Here is a 7391-nt window from a genome sequence, read left to right as displayed (position 1 = left end):
AGGAATGCCAGGGTTGTTTAACATTTTAAAATTCATCAATGTAACTCATATTAACAGATTAAAACAAAAAATTATGATCACCTTGATAGGTGTAGACTAGGCATTTTATACAGTTAAATGCCTTTAGGGGATAAAAATGTTAGCAAACTAGGAATAAAAGGAACTCTCCTTAATTTGATAAAGAATACCTACAAAAATCCTACATCAAACATAAAATCAAACAGATTATTGAAAGCTTTCCTCCTCTACTGAGGAATGAAAAGAAGATGATTCACCATTTTCCCAAGTTCCTAGCCAGTGAAATTAAAGGCAAAAGTTTATAAAGATAGAAATACAGCTATTATTATTGGTAAATGACATGATTGTGCACATATAAAATCTAAGAGTCTGTAAGCTATTAGACCAATAAGTTAACAAAGTTATGGATTTAAAAGTTAATATACAAAAATCAATTGTATTTCTATATATCACCAAAAAAGGAAAAATATATTGAAACATAAAACTTTTTACAATAGTACCAAATACATATCAAATACTTGGAATCAATCTAAAAGATGTATAAAACATCCATACTGAAAACTAAAAAACATTACTGAGAGAAATTTTTAAAGGTTTAAGTCAATGGTAGGATATCTCATTGAAATATGAGATATTAAATTGAATTGAGTTCAATTCAGTTATGAACTGAAATTGTGACTATGCCAACTCTCCCCAAAATTGATCTGTAGATTTAAGACAATCCCAATCTCAATTTCTGTACAGATTGTGTGTGTGTGTGTGTGTAAACTGACAAGCTAAAATTGATATGGAATTATAAAAAATTAAGAACACTAAGATAATCTTGAAAAAGAAGAAAAAAGCTAGGGGACTTATACTGACAAATATTAAGACTTATTTTCAACTTCTAGTAATTGGAACAGGGTGGTATTGGTGTCAGCATAGGCAAATAGACCTCTGGAACAGAACAGAATCCAGAAACATAGAATATTACCTAATTAAAATAAAGATGACTCTGACTATAGTGCAGAAAGGATGATCCTTTTTTTTTTAATGGTGCTGGGTCAATTGGATATCCATATAGAAAAAAAATGAATCTTGACTACTATCTACTATGCTGTATCATACCACACAAAAATCAATTCTAGATGGGTTATAGTTCTAAATATCAAAACAATTTAGCTTCCAGAAGGAAATAATGGAAAATGTCACCATGATAGGCAAAGGTATCTTAAGTAGAGCACAAGAAGCACTAGCCATAAAGGAAAGAAACTGGTAAGTTGGATTAGTTGCAAGAACAATGGGCCACTGAGATTTAAAGTGCTGGATCCTAGTGAGAATGTTTGTGCTTCAATCAGAGGCAGCTCTACCAGGAAGCTAAGCTTTAAAACCCTTCCTCTGCACAGGTCCCTTCCAAGGCCCTGGCAATCCATTCACGTGGTCATATATTTTTGTAAATTGTACACATCTCAACCTTTATCAATCCTGGAGTGTCCCAGGGCATGCTGGCTACAGTGTCTTTTCCTATCCTATGGCATCTGTCCCACTAACCCTGACCCAGACTCTGTTCGCAGTGAGCTGGTAGGTACTGCCGACTGAGCAGAGAAGGCAGCTCTGAAATCTGTTTGCCATCCTTGTGATTCCTTTTGTCCAGATTTGGGATTGATGCAAAGACTGGGTACCATCAGCAGGTATGGGTGGGTGACTTAGAGAAAAGAGAACTGTGACAGGGGAAAGATGATGGGATATGTGGGATGACAAAGACAGGATCTCCTTGACCAAACTTTGCTCAGGTTCTTTGGAACCTTCTTCTCAACTAGGAGCCAACCATTGAACTTCTGTGTCCATCTTTACATCACCCAGTTTTACCAAAAATCCTGCTATGTCACTTTAGCAAGAATCCTCACCCTCCGTATCTGATCAAATTTTTCATCCCCCACTCTTGGTATCTAATCACCGGGCCTTGCCTTCAGCAAAAATCCTACCAAGTTGATTTAGCCAGAATCCCTCCTTACCCCTGACGTTTCCTCTTTGTGATTTTCCATCCACTGACCCCCACCCTGATCCTTGGCTATTAATCCCCACTTGTCCATGCTGCACTCAGAATTCAGTTCTATACTGAAGTCTCTTTTTTCCCTCCTATTGCAATAGTTTTGGGTTTTTTAAAAAATATAATTTATCTTCGCTGTTTTAACTAGTGTCCAGCTCTAGTCTCTTTGACGGGAGTCAAAGGACCTGATACCCACCAGAATTCTAGAAATGCTTGACTTGACTGTGACAAAACAGACTCATATATGGAACGGAGCACCATTTATACCTAACTGCCATTCAGAGCAGTAACAGTTCCATATATTATTATTAAATGTGTATCCAATTAACTTTGATGACAACCCTCTTCCTAGTCTTGCTGTCTCAGTTTGGTAATCCAATTGTGATGTTAAAAACTCAAGAGGATGTTGCTTTCAGGCTACAGTAAGGTAGCTAGGCTACTACGGTGTCAGTTCCCACGCAGGGCTGGAAGTGACTCATTTTCTTGTTAACTTGTGCTATATATACTCCAGAAAAATGAGTTGACATTTCTAAGAATACCTGATGGAAAAGAACAGAAGTTTTTCTTTCTCTCCCTGTCATCTGAAACTCTTAACTCATACACTGTGCAATGTATGGGGAGGTAAAATCCGCAACTCCTCCCCCAAAGCCGGGAGTAGAGCAGGCTCCCCTACCACTACCAACCACAAGCCCGTATCTGATAGTTTCTCTAACTCTGAAGACATTTTCTTTATAAAAATATAGCAGCGGCTGACATCCTTCATCATGCAAACCAACAAAGAGCTATTAAATACCTACAACAAACAGAGCTCGTTTCTTTTCCCCAAAGCTTATTTTTGATCCTTTGATGGAAAACTTGGGCTAGATAAAAAGGAAGCACAGAACAAGTAATCGTCCCCCAAATATTTTATTCTCTCACCTCACAGCTCTAGATACACCTGGGAAAGATGAAGAGGAATAGATGAAAGAGTGACTATGTACTTTAAGTCATTCCTTTAAGTAATCTAAGATGAATGAAAAGTCACCCATGTTAAAATGCAATTTACGTCTGAAAGTGTTCCCTGTGTGGAAATTGCAGTTATGGAAGAATCAATGGTAAGGCCTTTTGGGGGTGAGGTTGGTTGACTTATGCCTTGAGTACAGCTGTGTTATTGGAGTGAAACTGGGCTTACTGGCCAGGTTAGAACAACATTATTTATTTCAACTTCTCAGGACACTTCTTTCTAGAAGAGAGGCAATTAACAGGAAGTAAGGAGGAAATGTAGGAACAACAGCTAAAGTAAAATGAGTTTGGTCTTTTATTTATTTATTTTAATTAATTAATTTATTTATTTATTTATTTTTAGCTGCGTTGGGTCTTTGTTGCTGCGCACAGGCTTTCTCTAGTTGCGGCGAGCGGGGGCTACTCTTCATTGCGGTGTGCAGGCTTCTCACTGCGGTGGCTTCTCTTGTTGCGGAGCATGGGCTCTAGGTGCAAGGGCTTCAGCAGTTGTAGCTCGCAGGCTCAGTAGTTATGGCGCACGGGCTTAGCTGCTCCGCAGCATGTGGGATCTTCCTGGACCAGGGCTCGAACCCGTGTCCCCTGCATTGGCAGGCAGATTCTTAACCACCAGGGAAGCCCCAAGTTTGGTCTTTTAAAAGGTAAATTCCAGTTAGATCCATCTCTTAGGGAGGGCAATGGACCCAGCTGTCCTCGGCCCCATGGTGGTGCTGCACCTCACTCTTGTATTTTGGAACATTGTTAAAACTCAATTTAAATTTTTCTGTCTTGAATAAAGATAACCCAAGGGGCCTATGAAAGACGCTGGCAGAGTGTTTCCTTTCCAGTGCGACTGATTATCTTAGGAACTTAACACTGACGGGGTTGCCCAAGGCCCTTCACCCTTGGGGAAGGTCCTGACCTTATTTGCAAAACCCATCTCATTCTCTGAAAGTGCCAAATAAATGAAATTTTCAGTAGATATGCCTATTAATTTTGTATTTGTGCAAATTCCCTGATCTCTAGGAATCCTGTTTGACCAACGCTTGATTCACCTACTATGTACCAAGTGCTGGCACCTAAGAGAGGTTTTGCTCCAGAGCAGCAATAAGCAAACACTAAATAAAACAAAACAAGAGACTTGAAAGCCACGTTCCCAGGCTAATCTAGGAAGCAGGCCACATTCATCATTAGTGCTAGTCCTTATGGATAGACCTTTATCCTGCCCCATGGCTGTCTCTTTAATCACTAAATTGTAGCCTTTCTAAACAGCGCCTAATGCTCCAGATCACTGGTTCTCCAACTGTGGTCCCCAAACCAGCAGCATCAACATCACCTGGAAACTGGCTGGAAATGAAAGTTCTTGGGCCTCATCCCAACCAGAAGTTCTGAGGGTGGGACCCAGTAACCTGTGCTTTACCAAGTCCTCCAGGTGATTCTGTTGCACACACTAAAGTTTGAGAATCACTGTTCCATACCACCCACTCTCTCTTCTCTTCCTTGGAATGTACTCTCTTTCCTCCAATCCATCTGGACTCTTCTCTCTGCTAAGACAACTAACCCAATGCTTATGTTCACCAACGACAGTAGTTAAAACATTGGGTCTCTCTCAGTTAATAGGTATTTTGAAGGCCAGACTTTTAACACATAGGTGAGAATTTCTGGCTGGCCTGGTGTTGGAGATTCACTCTGAAGAGGGACTATCAAGACCATCATTCTTGTCTGTTGGCTCACTTCCAACCCCAGACAAGGCCTGCGACCAGTTGCAGAGGGAATCACCTGGAATTCAGGGGGGTAGCAGCCCAAGGAAGCTGGGAGTCTGGCAGGTCTGTGTCCAAATGAGCCTGCTTCTCACCCGTCAAACAAGACACACTTTTTAATACAATAACCACTGTTACCTAATGATCAGAAATGTTCCACTTTGAACTAAGATGATAGTATTAATGATAGTAAAAATATCTAAAATATCTAGTAAAAATATCTGAACATTTGTTGAGAGCTTTCTATGCACCAAACACTGTGCTAAATGCACTAAGTTACTCAATTTAATCCTCCCAACAATCTTATGAAAGATGTACTTTCATACTGTCCCATTTTACAAAAGAGAAACTGAGAATCTCACAGAACCATTACTTGGAATCCTCCCTCCCACTCTGATATATGAAGCTTCCTTTCTGGCATGGCATTCAGCGTGGGTAAGTCTGGCTGCCACAAGTAAATAGAGTAGTAGATGGGAAATAGTCACAGAGTGAAGCTTAGTGCAAACTTTTCAGACCCATGTTCTGGGGTACACCAGCCTAGCCTCTCTCCTAATTTTTGCAAGGCTTGAAGTTACATAACAGTATAAATAGAAGCCCAATTACCATATGTCTAAATATTTTAAAGTTATAAATTAGACTAGCAAACTGCTACATAAAATATCCTCTTACCTTTGCAAAAGTACATTCATAACAGCTTGGAAGGCCAGGTTCAGATTCTGGACTCCTAGACTCCACAGCGTTTTGCGTTGGAACTTGATCATGGGGAGTGAAGTTGTTCCCTGCCATTCCTTTCTCTTCTCGTGCTTGTCTCCAGAGCCCACCAAGAAAGGCCTCATGTGTTCACAGGTGGATACAGTAGTTGACATGAGACCGGCTGGGACCTGGGACCCTTTGCTGCAGTGCTGCAGTGCTTGCACCTGGACACACCTCTCCTCAAGCAACAAAATACAAAGATACTTTATGGGACTAAAAATAACTGCGTGCATGAGCAGTTGGGGCAAATTCTGGACCCAAAAGATACAAAGATACAAAAAAACCCAACTGCCACTTTTGAAGAGCTGGGAGCAAAAAGAGGGTGTGGGAGCAAAAGCAGGGCACTGCGCATGCCCCTGCACACTACACCACCTAAGGGGTGGGCAAAACACCTAAGCCACCCCTCTGGCCGGACCCCGGGACACATCTCTACCCTCACCCCATATAAGGAGCAAGCTTGCCCCTCCTCAGGGAGCGAGCAAGCAGGAGAAACTTGTTTGTTCTCACTCCCAGCTGCTGCTGCAGCAGGGGCCCCAATAAAGCCTTGCCTGAATTTCTTGTCTGGCCTCTAGTCAATTTCCATTGACTGGGGAAGGCCAAGAATTCTGGTCAGTAACATACACATCCAAACTTTGTCTCCAGACCCCTGCAAACAGCAGGGCCCCTTGGCCAAGGCTGGGCTGTGAGGGGAGTCCACTCTCAGAAGGGCAAGCTGTACTATGGATAGAAAGGCAAGCAGGCCCAGAGCATGATGTAGAGGGGTGAACCGTGATTCTGGGTGGGGCTATCCCCATGCCCCTAGGGAAGGGGCACAGGCAGAGGAGGGCCAACTCAGGGCCTCTATATCACAGATCCCAGGGTAGCGGCCTTTCTTGCCTCATCTAAGGGCAATTCTGCCCACACTGTCCTCCAGAATCTCTGAGAAAGAGGATTACTATTCAAATAAGATTGAGAAACACTGGATATTGCACACTCTTCTTGGAAATTTATAGTACAGGCGTATCTCACTTTATTGTGCTTCACTTTTCTGCCCTTCGCAGGTACTGTGATTTTTTTATAGATTAAAGGTTTCCTTTGTCAAGCAAGTCTAATGGTGCCATTTTTCCAACTGCATTTGCTCACTTCATATCTCTGTGTCACATTTTGGTAATTCTAGAAATATTTCAAACGTTTTCATTATTATATTTGTATGGTGACCTGGGATCAGTGATCTTTGACATTTTATTATAATTGTTTGGGGTGTCATGAACTGCACCCATATAAAATGGTGAACTTAAACAACAAGTGTTGTGCATGTTCTGACTGTTCCCCCATCTCTCTCTCTCCCCTCAGGCCTCCCTATTCCCTGAAACACAACAATACAGTAAGTCCCCTACATACGAACCTTCAAGTTGCAAACTTTCAACGATGCGAACATGTGTTCGCATGTCCAATCACATAAGTTAGTTCATGTGTCTGGCAGACATTGTCATGTGCATGCATCCCCTACAAGTGGTTGTGCTTTGTGTACTTTACTGTACAGTACTGTATTACAGTATCTTTATTTCAAGCCCAGGATGTCAGAAGCAAGCGTAAAAGCAGTAGGGATGTAGCTGGTACTCCTGTATATTTCAAGGTACTGTCCTGTAAGATTAAAAATGCTTTCTTTTTTGTGTTTGTTTTTTATGTATTATTTGTGTGAAAAGTATTATAAGCCTATTACAATACAGTACTATCAAGATATAGCCGATTGTGTTAGCTGGGTTAGTTTGATATATGTATACATATATCAAATTATCACATTGCACACCTAAAATATATGCAGTTTTTATTTGCCAATATTACCTCAACAAAGCTGGGGGAAAAAACAAAGT

The sequence above is a fragment of the Lipotes vexillifer genome, unplaced genomic scaffold (genome assembly GCF_000442215.2).
Source record: "Lipotes vexillifer unplaced genomic scaffold, Lipotes_vexillifer_v1.1 scaffold384, whole genome shotgun sequence".
NCBI classification, from domain to species: domain Eukaryota; kingdom Metazoa; phylum Chordata; class Mammalia; order Artiodactyla; family Lipotidae; genus Lipotes; species Lipotes vexillifer.
This window is presented reverse-complemented; position numbering follows the sequence as displayed.